Source organism: Pteropus vampyrus, unplaced genomic scaffold (assembly GCF_000151845.1).
Source record: "Pteropus vampyrus isolate Shadow unplaced genomic scaffold, Pvam_2.0 Scaffold86, whole genome shotgun sequence".
NCBI lineage: Eukaryota > Metazoa > Chordata > Mammalia > Chiroptera > Pteropodidae > Pteropus > Pteropus vampyrus.
The window spans coordinates 4,254,468-4,266,080 of NW_011888867.1; the positions used below are offsets into that span (position 1 = coordinate 4,254,468).

Sequence of the window (11,613 nt, forward strand, 5' to 3'; positions counted from 1 at the left end):
TGCTTTTAAGTAGATAAATGTAATCGGACTAATAAACCAAATATTATTAGTAGATATTTAACCACTTTTTCCAATGGCATAAGAAAATATCATTTCAAATGGACCTGACAAACTTTTTCGATGTTCTCATTGAGAAAATGAAGAATCCCCTTCTATTCAGCGTCCATTTGCTGGCTTGGCACATACTCTTCAGCACCGCCCCCCACCCTTGGGTGGCATGGGTGCTGTGCATAATTGGATCTATTCATTCACTCACTCATTAAACAAATGTTTACTGAGCACGTGCGCCAGAGACTTGGGTATAGCAGTTTTAAATAAAGACTAAAGTCCCTGCTCTCATGAGCTGACGTTCCAGTGAGAGATGCAGTCGATCAGCTCACAAATAAGTAAAATGTATATTGTGTTAGGGATGAGTGCTAAGAAGGTCAAGTGGAACATGGAAAAGGGATGGAAGTCGTGGTGGGGGTTGACATTTTAGAAGGAGACTAGGCAAGACTTCGCTAAAGAGGGACGGTTAGTACAAACAACAACAACCACAACCACCACAACAACAACAACAACAACAAAAACCTGAAGCAAGGGAGGGAGCAAGCCCTGCGGATTTCTGAGAAAGCAAATAGCAGGCCGCAGGAGCAGCAGATGCAAAGGCCCTGGGGCAAGAGCATGCCTAAGGTGTTCAGGGACCGGCAAAGAAGCAGGTGTGATGCAAACAAGGGTCAAGTGGGAAGAGACGAGGCCACAGAGAAAAGGGGGCGGGCAGAACATGAGACGCCTTGCAGGTCATAGTAACACTTTGGCTTTTATTCTGAGTGAGATAAGAAGCCGTTTGAGTCGTTGTAGGAGGAGTCACATGATTTATGTTTTAACAGGATCCCTCTGGTTGTTGGGCTGAGAATACAGTCAAGGGGGTAAGGGTGGAAGCAGAGAGACCAGTCAGGAAGATATTGCAATAAACTAAGAGAAAGATGATGGGCGCTCAGGGGGTTTGTAACCATGGAGATAAGAAATGACGGATCCGGGATATGTTTTGAAAGCAGAGCAGACAGTATTTGCTGATGGATTGGATATGGAAGGTGAGGGAAACAGAGGCATCGAGAATGACCCCAAAACTTTTGGCCTGGGCAGGATGCAGTTAACGCGACTTGAGATGAGGAAGAAGGGGTGGAGTAGGTTTGGGGGGAAATCAGATGCTCAGTTTTGTGCACGTGACGTTGGAGATGTCTTTTAGTCCTCCAAGCAAAGATGTTGTATATACGAGTCTGGATATATATGTCTGGATATATGAGTCTGGAGTTCAGGGGACCTATCGGGGCTGAAAATAGACATTTGGGGGTCATTGGCATTTACATGGTGTTTGACGCTATGAACTCGGACGAGAACATCTAGGGAGTGAGTGTGAGAAGTCTGAGGACTGAGTGCTGAGCAGGGCAGTTTGATGAGGAGGGACCAGCAAAAGAAGAAGAGAGGATAGATAGGGGGAGATTTAGGGGGAGAGCCAGGAGAAGAGGGGTCCTGGGAGCCAAAAGAATAGGTTCAAGAAGGAGGAATGCCTGGGGTCCAAGGCAGCAGATGGAACAAGTACAAAGAGAACCAGAAATTGAGGACTGAATTTAGCGATGAGTTGTTGGTAACTTTGACAAGAAAAATTTTGATGGAGCGATGTGGGTGAGAGCCAATGGGGTGGATTTAAGAGGCACCCGAGGAAAGGAACTGGAGACAGCAAGGTAACTCTTTTAAGGACTTTTGCTGCAAAGGAAAAGAGAAATCGGGAAGCAGGGAAGAGAAAAGCATGGCGTAGGAAAGATTCTTTTCTCAAGATGGGAAAAATAATAGCATGCTTTATGGTGTTGGGAATGACCCAGCAGAGAGGAAAAATAGATGATGCATGAAAGCATGAGAGCCCTGTCCTTGAGCAGGGAGAGAGGATGGGACACCAGGGGATAGGTAGATAACGTCATTTCTTTGGGAGATTCAGGGTCTCCTGGGGCCACTGTGCTTGGCCTCCTCAGCCTGTTGTCTGTTGTTCCCAGGCACCCAGGACAGTGTCTAGCTCCCAGAGGGTGTGTGAATGAGTGGATACAAGGGGGCTCGAGGTGTATCTTGAAAGAATTTCCAAAAGCAAGCTCTGGACTCAGATAAACCTGGGTTCGACTCCTTGCTCTGCCTCCCAGCAGCTGTGTGACCTTGAGCAAGTTTCTCGACTTCTCTGAGCTTCGGTTTTCCTCTCTGAAATGAGGAGACTAATAAAACCTACTTCATAGGCTTGTGGGAGGATTAATAAGATAATATCGCATGCAGAGTGCTAAAGGTGGTATCTGGGACATGAGAAAGTGCTCCAGAGGGGTTAACTATCCTCATTATAAGCGGTTCAATAATTCCCCCATCTGAGCTCATCCATAGTTTAATCAAATCCAGCATGTAGAAGGAAATGGATGTAGCTATAAAATCACAATGCACACGCCCCATGATCACTCACAATTACCCTGACCGTTTATGACCCTCGGGCTGCCACAGTGATGAGAGAGCCCTGGGGGCCGTGCTGTTCCCAGATATAGGAATGCCCCCTGCTCTCATCCCTGCAAGGAAGCACGGGGGATGAGTGACAGTGACCTTATTAGAGAGATAATATTAACTCTACTCTATTTGATCTTTTTTTTTTTTTTTAAAGCAAATCACTCAGAGGGATTGGTAGTTCAATGATTATTAGTGACACATCGCTTGAGCGTATTTGCAACTGAAGTGCATACCAGGGTGGCAAGCAGACTGTGGTGCTAGTCACAGGGAAAACGAAACAAACAAACCAAAACCCTGAGATGAGCTTGGACAGTCAAAGAGGGCTTTCTGTAGGAGGCAACCCCTCAGGTGAGCCTTAAAGACAGGAAGGCTTTGGCCAGGTAGAGAGAAAAGATCATGTGGTTCTACTTGTTTGTTCCTTAGCAAACAACTGAGCAAATGGATTTGGTTGGATTTGTCCTGTTTGACCACGTACTAAGCAGCCGGAGTCACTTTCAGCCTCCTCAGGGACCTAGCCCATGTCAGAGACCCACGCTGCCAGGGTTTTCAGGGAGTTCTGACCTTCACCTTCCCAAAAAACATCACCAGACTCTGTCACTGACTCCTGCCCTATTGAGCTACCCAGAGGAAGGGGCTTGGGGCAGAGAGAGAATTCGATCAATTCACAACTACCATTTTGGAAACATTTACTAATTTAACTTCAGCAATGGCTCGGCGCTCTGTCTGGTTGACCCGTGGAGTACCTACCAGCAGAAGGGAAGACCATGGAAGAGGGGGTAGAGGCAATCGTGGCAACAGCAGCCACCGTTAGGGAGTCCTGCGTGTGTGCAGGCTCTGGGCTGGCTCTCTTGGATGCACTTTGCAGTACATAATCTCCTTTAACCCTCAAACCACAACATCCAGGAAGGTGCGATTATTTTCATTTCACAGATGAGACTAATGAGGTCAGAGAGGTTAGGCGACTTGTCCAATGTCACACAGCTAACGAGAGGCAGAGTCAGCCAGAGTTGAACTCCGACCGTGCCACATTGAATATCAAAGTCCGAGAACCAGGGAGAAAGAAAGGGGCGGGGAGAGCCGAGGAGCCTGGACAAAGCAGAGATCCTTTTTTCCTTTGCGTAAGATGAAACAAAAGCAGACGAAACAAAAGCAGGGTTCTGCTTCTTTCTAGTGTGGATTCCTGAACTGCAGAAGCCACGAAACCCAAACTGCGCTTCTCAGACTCCCTTGCAGCTAGGGTTCTGGGCGTAAGGTAGGTTCTGCCAATCAGATGACTGATATTCAGATCATGTGACCCACCAACAATCCATAAGCTGCCCTCATGGGGCCAGCCCACCAGACGCCAGAAGGGAGGTCGCATCTGATTGGTAGGGGCCAGATAACAGACCTAAGAAGAATTTTAGCTCGGCGGGCCTCAAGGGGTCAGGTGAAAAGCAGGGACATTTAGGGAGGGCCAGAGAGAGGATGCGAGATCAGAGACAGTGTAGCCTAATAAAGACCACAAGCACAGAATGTGCTGGCTGACTCTGCCTCTCGTTAGCTGTGTGACATTGGACAAGTCACCTGTCCAAGACAGACAATCTGGGCTTTCATCCTGGCTCCACCGCCCCCTAGCTGTGCGACCTTGGGTAAATTACTTAATCTCTCTGTGGGGATAATAGCACCTACTTTACAGTATCGTTGTAAGGATGGAATGAAATAATGCAAAACAGAGCAAGGCCTAGAATGTGTAAGCACTTAACACATGTGAGATATCATCATCACATCATCAAGCCTGTTTGTTAAGCTCCAGCTCGGAAAGGGGCATCCTGGGCACATCACGTATCATTTTTACAACCTCCCTGCAAGGTAGGTAGTGCCACATCCATTGTACAAAGTGAGGCTCCGAGGGTGCAGCTGGCAAGTGATGAGTGCTGTAGGGGAGGAGATGTGCCCAGACTCCACGGTCCCACGCTGCTCCGCCAAGAGGCACATGGGGTCTCAGTGAGCCTGTGCAGAAGGGACGGCTCCTTGGGCATCGCAGGTCCCATGGCCGCACCTCTGTCCAAGCCAGCAGCACATAGGAGTCCCTGGCCTCATTGCTTCTTGACTCCACGAATTGCCAACCTGGAGTCGGGGCCCTGCCCCCACCCCCGGATGAACGCGGGTGGGTTATTTCACGTCTTCCAGCCCGGGTCCAGCCTCCCTCCAGTGCACTTGCAGACCCCGTAGTTTTGAGTCTCCTCAGTCTGGGAGAGGGAGACCGGACCTCTCTTAAGGAGGAGAGAGCCTGAGCTTGGCCGGCCCTGCCCACCAGGCCTAAGGAAACCAATTACATTTGCATTTTTTCATTTGGAGTTGAAACAACTACTGCCGTGGGCTAATGATGCGCCAATTGATTACCAGAAACACATGCGTGGAAGAGGAGTCATTCATTAGGCAGGAGATGCAGCTCCTGCTCTTCTAACTGAGACATCTAAACAGCTGTCAGCTGTTTCACCCCCATTCCTGGGCTGCTGGAGTTTGGGGAGCTGCCAGGATGTCTTTTCTTGGAAAAACGAGTCTCCAGGATGGCGATGTGTCCTGGGTCTCGCTCCCTTCTCAACCTCATTTTCCTCCTCCGTCAGTGGACATAATAGAACACACCTAAGAGGGCCAGCTGAGGTCGCAAGTAGTCGATCAACAAACACTCAGTGAGCACCTACTCAGGGCAAGATACTGTGTCTGTAGATAGAGAAAAAAATAAGACACTATCCCCAATCTCAGGGCACTCTGCAGACCTTGCTGAGAGTTACAGAAGCGGTGGGCCCAGGGAGCCACGGGAGCTCAGAAGAGGGCCTCCTTCTGGAGACTGGTGGTGTCGGGGGCGAGATCTGAGAAGGCTTCCAGGAAGAGGTAACAATTGAGCTGAGTTTTAAAGAGTGATGAGGAGATGGCCAGGAGATAAAGGGCACTCCAAGTAGCAGGGCCAACATGGGCAAAACTTAAAGGCGGAGAGGGAAAAAAGGCCTGGACTTTTGGGAAATTAAAAGTGACTCATCTGGGCTGGAGCATGAGGGGCATGTGAGTTGCTAAAGCTGGGGGGTCAGATCATAAAGGGTGTTATGGCCCACGATGAAGAGCTGGAGCTTTATGCCATGGACTGGGGTGTCTCGGGAGATGTATTTACAAGACAGTGAGGACAGCAGGACCGGACAGAGGGAGAAGCCGGCCAGTGACGAAGTTGCAACTGAGACCTGAGCTGATCCTGTGGGGAGTTCGAGACCTGGTCTGGTCCCTTAGAGAGGCCCCAAATGGAGGCAAAAGGACAGAATTTCATATCTCTACATCAGGAAGTCGCTGGCAGAGATGAGGCTGGGGGTAGGGTGTAAACTTGATTGAGGCAGTTCCCTGTGGCCAAGGACAATGCCCTCCCCAGGGGCACAGCTGTGAGCTGTCAGCAGCTCATACTCTGGTCACGGGGTCCAGAAATTAGGACGTGGACGTCAGATCCCAAACTTACCTTATATGGAGAAAGGGTCTTTGTAGATGTGATTAAGTTAAGGAGCTTGAGATGGGGAGATTATTATCCTGGGTTATCTAGGTGGGCCCAATCTAATCACAGGGAAGCACCTTCCCCAGCCATGCTGAGAGAGGTGGCATTGCTGACTTTGAAGATGAAGAAGTGGCCATGAGCCAAGGAAAGCAGGCGCCCTCTGGAAGCCGGAAAAGGCAAGAAAACATGTCCCCCTGGAGCCTCCGGAAAGGGACGCGGGTGTGCCAACACCTTGGTTTTAGCCCAGTGAGATCAATGTCAGACTTTGGACCTTCAGGACTGTCAGATAAGAAATGTGTGTGGTTTGAAGCCGCCAAGTTTGTGGTAGTTTGTTACACCAGCAATGGGACTAACACAAAGCCAAGGCAGAGACATCTATCACAGAGTCAGGGCAGCTCGTGATAACTGGTGGGTGCCAGCATGCCTGGGGACCCTAGCCCTGCGTCGTCCCACAGAACTTTCTGTGCTGATTGGAAATGTCTATATACGCATTGTCCAATTCGCCAGTCACTAGCCACGGGTGACGAATGAGCACTTGAAATGTGGCTAATGCAGCCGAGGACCCTCCCGCCACCCCTTCCCCCATCTCTCCCTCCACTCCCCTCCCCTACCCACTCCTCTCCATCCCTCCCCTCTCCTCCCCTCTCCTCCCCTCTCCCAGCTCTCCCTGCCTCTTATAAGTATCTACCACATCCTGCACCCCTCTGGGACCATCTTTCCCTCTCTCCTCCACCTGGGCCTTGCCCCCGCCCACCACACACACACACAAGGCTCATCAGTTTGGAAGGAAAAAGCCCGGCATCCAATATGCTTCTTGGGGGAGACAAAGTGAGGTGAGAAGGGGGAGTGCGTGTACAAACAGACTGATCTCCAGAAGAGAGGAATTACGCGAATTACAATTGATTTTCCACCGTTAATGAAGCATGAACCCGTGTGATTGCATCTTGAAAAGATTTATAATTATTCATCGCATCTTGGAAGATAATTAAACTTCATTAAAGGCAGACATGACAAGCCTTCAGAGCAAGCTGAGACCTCCGTGCAGGGTTCCAGATCAGAGCCGGGGATGCGAGGCTGGGACCCTGTTTGGGTGGGGGTGGGGTAGGAGTGTTGACGACAAGGAGGGAGAAAGGGGAGGGGGAAGACCTCAGGGAAGAGGTTCCGTGAAAAGGCAGACGATCTTGGGTCTTTTGATTCTTCTCTCTACCCTTTGGGGACCCCCCTCCTGGGGACCCCCCCAATTCTGAGGACCCCTCCCACCCTCCCTAGCCTCCCCTGCCCCACCCACTTCCTCTTGTCAGAGGAGGAATGCTGGGAATGGGAGCAGCTTCTTCTTTCCCACTCAGAGTCCTTGGTGAGCCCTGTGCCTCAGAGGGGGTGGGGAGTGGGCAGAATGACCTAGCAACAGGGGGAGAATGGAGGTTCTTCCAGACCTGTGGGTGCCAAAGTAAAAGCGTGCATGGTGGACCCTGGTGTGTGTGTGTGTGTGTGTGTGTGTGTGTGTGTGTGTGTGTGGTGGTCTGCTCCATGAGGGTACAAATTCGTGCATTCCGAAAGACCATCTGGCAGGAGACACCAAATCGCTATCAGTGGTGACCTTTGTGAGGGGTGAGGTGGGGGCGGGATAAAGAAGGGAATTTCTCCTTTTCTCCATAATATGCTTCCTTCGTGCTTGAATGGCACAGTGAGCATATATTCAGGTGTAACATATGTAATTTAAAAAATTTTAATACGCACAACTGTGATCTGTTGAACAGATATCTGTAGCTGAGAACCAGACTCTCAGCTAAGTGTGCTGGGGACAGAGATGACTCAGACCATCCAGTCCTTCCTTAGGGAGTACACAGATTTGTGTGTGTGTGTGCACGTGAGTGCGTGTGCATATGCACACACACAGGACTGGTCAGGCTGGTTGTAAAGAATATCCTCCACCACCCCCCTCCCCCCGATAGGCCCAAAGGAGTCAGCCCCAGCTGGAAGGCGGCCCTGGCTCTGACCTCCTGTGGGTGGGAACCCAGTCCTCCCACTCTTCACCTATTCCAGGCCACACCTCCTCATTCTTTGGGAACCTCTACTGAAGACGCCTCGCATCCCCTCACCCCAGCCCGACCCCTCTGCTAGGCTAAACCCACCCTCGTGAAAGATGCCATAAGACCCCTCCTCTTGCCAGGTGCACCATCCTCCTCCCCAAGGACCTCACTGTCCCTGCCAAAATGACAGAGGAGAGAATATGAATGAGGCTGCCCTGGCCATATCCTTTTTCTAGAGCTACTTCTTGGCAAGGGGGAGGTCTTTCTAAGGACAGTCTGGGAGGGAGTCAGGCCCCTGCACATGCATCTGGCCCAGAATCGCGGCAGGGCTAAGAAGTCACTGATGGGCTAGGTGGTTGAGCGAGGGGCTAAGGATGAGGGGAACAACTGTCTTCAAGGATAGGAAGGTGGAGGACCATCCCGCAGCACAGAGGTTAAGATCCCAGCTCCTAAGCCAGGTGGCCTAGTTTCCAATTATGGCTCTACGATTTTGCGACTATGTGACCTCAGGCAAGTTACTTAACCTCTCTGAGCCTCTGTTTCCCCATCAGGGGGTTAATAATACCACCTCCCCCGTGGGGTTGTCAAGAGAAGTCTCTGAAATGATAACTATGGAGTACTTGGTGCAGTGCTTTGTACTGTGAAGAGATGCTCAATAAACGGCAGCGGTTGTTTTTGTGTAATTCAAATTATTTCTCCCGACACCATCCAGTCACTGTGTAAGGGCTTTTACTTCATGGTGAGATCCCAAGGGCAGGAACTGTGTCTGATTCATCTCTGGATCCGCTTTGCCTAACCCAGAACTTGGCCCCTGGTAGGTGCTCCAGGAAATGCTGGTCGTGTGAATAAGCATATGAATGAAGAAAAAATAAAACCGGACCGTATGGCTGACTTCGAATCTCAAGTTATCTTCCCAACACAGGATAATTAAAACTGATGGGTAAACTGTTTAACGTTTTTTTTTTTTTTTCATGCATAGCTTGTGGGAAAGTGAAGAACACCTGCAGGAGTTAGAAGGGACAAGAAATGCAATTCCAGAGAAGGGAGTTGGCACTTTCCTGGGGGCATCTGGTCAACCCAAAGCCTGGACTTTGTTAGGCTGTATTAGGGAGACAAAGTCTGAGCTTGAGCAAGGTGGGACATCACATTTGCCGCCCCTGCAGAAAGTGGGGCCCTCCCAACATGGACTAAGAAAATCCTGCCTTGGCTCTGGTGGGAAAGAGAAAACAGGGCAGAAAAATCCCCCCTGCATGAGAATGCCTAACCACAAGCTCGCCCTCATTCGTGTTGGGGGCCGGGATCCACTCCACTCACGCGGCCTAAGGAGTCTGGCCCACCATTGGCAGTGGCACCCGGTGGAAGCAGACACAAACCTTCTCTGAAGAAACACCCGCCAAAGCCAGGCCTCAAAGAATTCCTAAGAAACATGGGTCATCTCTGGCCATGCCACCCTGAACGAGCCCGAGCCCGTCTGATCGCGAAAGCTAAGCAGGGTCGGGCCTGGTTGGTACTTGGATGGGAGACCACCTAGGAAGACCAGGTGCTGTAAGCGTAAAAAATAAAAAAATAAGGGATTGTAAGCTGACAAGGTCCTTGCAACCTGTGAGGTCAACCAAGGGTTGCCTCGCTTAAAAAAAAAAAAAAGAAAGAAAGAAAGAAAAAGAAAGAAAGAAAGGAAAGAAACATGGATGTCCAATAAAAAGAAGTCAAAACATACGAGGAAACAAGCCACCATGAGCACGAGTCAGCAGAAACGTCTATAATTAGACCTGCAAAGATAGCAGATGTTGGAATTGTCAGAGATAGACTATAAATAAATATGTCAGTCTATTGAAAACAGAGATCCCCAGCCCCCAGGCCACAGACCGGTATCGGTTCACAGCCTGTTAAGAACCGGGCCACACAGCAGGAGATGAGCGACAGGCAAGCAAGCCAAACTTCATCTGTATTTGCAGCCTCTCCCCAGCTCCAGCATCACCACCTTGGCTCCACTTCAGATCATTAGGCATTAGATTCTCATAGGGGCACTGGTCCCTGGTGCCAAAAAGGTTGGGGACCGCTGGTTTAAAATGTAAAAATATGTACCAAAGAACGAAAAAAGAAAATGAGATTACAAAAAATTCCAAGGCTGATTTGAAAAAGAATCAAATAAAATGTCCAGAAATGAAAAGTGTATTAATTGTGAGAAACTTAAATAATGGGTAAAACAGAATATAAGACACAGCTGAGAAGAGCATCAGTAAACTAGACAACAGGTAAGAAGACCTTTCCCAGAACGCAGCAGAGAGAGACCAAAAAAATGGAAAATGTGAGAGATTAGGAAGCATGGGGGATAAAATGAGAAGATCTAACCTGTGTCTCATCAGAGTTCCAGAAGGAGCTATTAGAAAAATGGAGAGTCAAATTCAAAAAGAAAATAGCTAAGAGTTTTCCAGAACCGTCAAAGACTCCAATCCTCAGATTCAGAAAGCAGAATAAATAAAAAGAGACCTCCACCTAAACACGCAGCAGTGAAACTGCAGAATATCATAGACAAAGAGACAATCTTAAAAGCAGCCAGAGATGAAAGAGAGATTACCTAAAAAAAAAAAATAAATAAAGTCAAATAGACTGATGGCAGGGGTTCTCAAAGAAACTCTAGAAGCCAGAAGACAGCGGAATAACACCTTCAAAAAACAGAGGAGATGAGAGAGAGGCTGTCACCTGAGAATTCTATAACCTCTGAAACTAGTTTTCAAGAATGAGAACAAAATAAAGACATTTTCAAATAAACAAAAACTGTCAGAGTGTACAACCAAAGAATAAACTTTAAAAACAAAGAAAATTGAGCCCAGCAGGAAGGTCTGAGACGTAAAAAAAGAATAGTGAGGGAAAAAAAGAAAAAGGTGAACGTAAGTGATTTAAACAAACGTCGACCATTTAAAATGTTTAATTTGTGTGGTTAAAACAAACAAGAGAGAATCGAAACACAGGACAAACAGAGTTAAAGCATTTTAAGGTCTTGAAATTGTGTGGGCGGAGGGTGAAGACAGAAATCATAGATGACAATTAGAATCTCAATACGCATGAGAAATTTTCTAGGATAATTACAAGTGAATAGAAATAGCATGTATTATAGCTTCCAAATTAATGGGGACGAAAATAGAATGGGAGGGGGGAGAATCTTCAAGCAATACAATTGAAAGAAGGAAGGGGGAAAAGGGAGGAAGAGGGAGGAAGAGGGAGCATTGGGACCAGAGAGAAGGGGACTTGCCCAAAGGCACGCAGCAAGTTAGAGGTCAAGCGAGGACTAAGGTGCTCTTTCCCCAAAACCGTACGCCTCCCCGCTCAGTCCACATGTGGATTATCGGAGCAGGAGTCCCAACCCTGTTTTACCAGCTTCTGCTCAGGAAGCTCATGGAGAAGTGTATGACAGGAATGCTTTGATCAATAGGTGCAAACAGTAATGATGAGTGTCTCTGCGACAAAAAGCGCTAGTGACTTACAGTACAGGCCCCTGCCCCGTGTGTCATTCATTTGATGCTCATAATAACCCAACGAGGTGGAGGATAGTCA

At 48.6% G+C, this 11,613-nt stretch overlaps 1 pseudogene; it reads left to right on the top strand.

The window, feature by feature from the left end:
• Window positions 1–9,491: 9,491 nt before the first annotated feature.
• LOC111742141 lies at window positions 9,492–9,610 on the top strand (annotated as a pseudogene).
• Window positions 9,611–11,613: the final 2,003 nt, after the last annotated feature.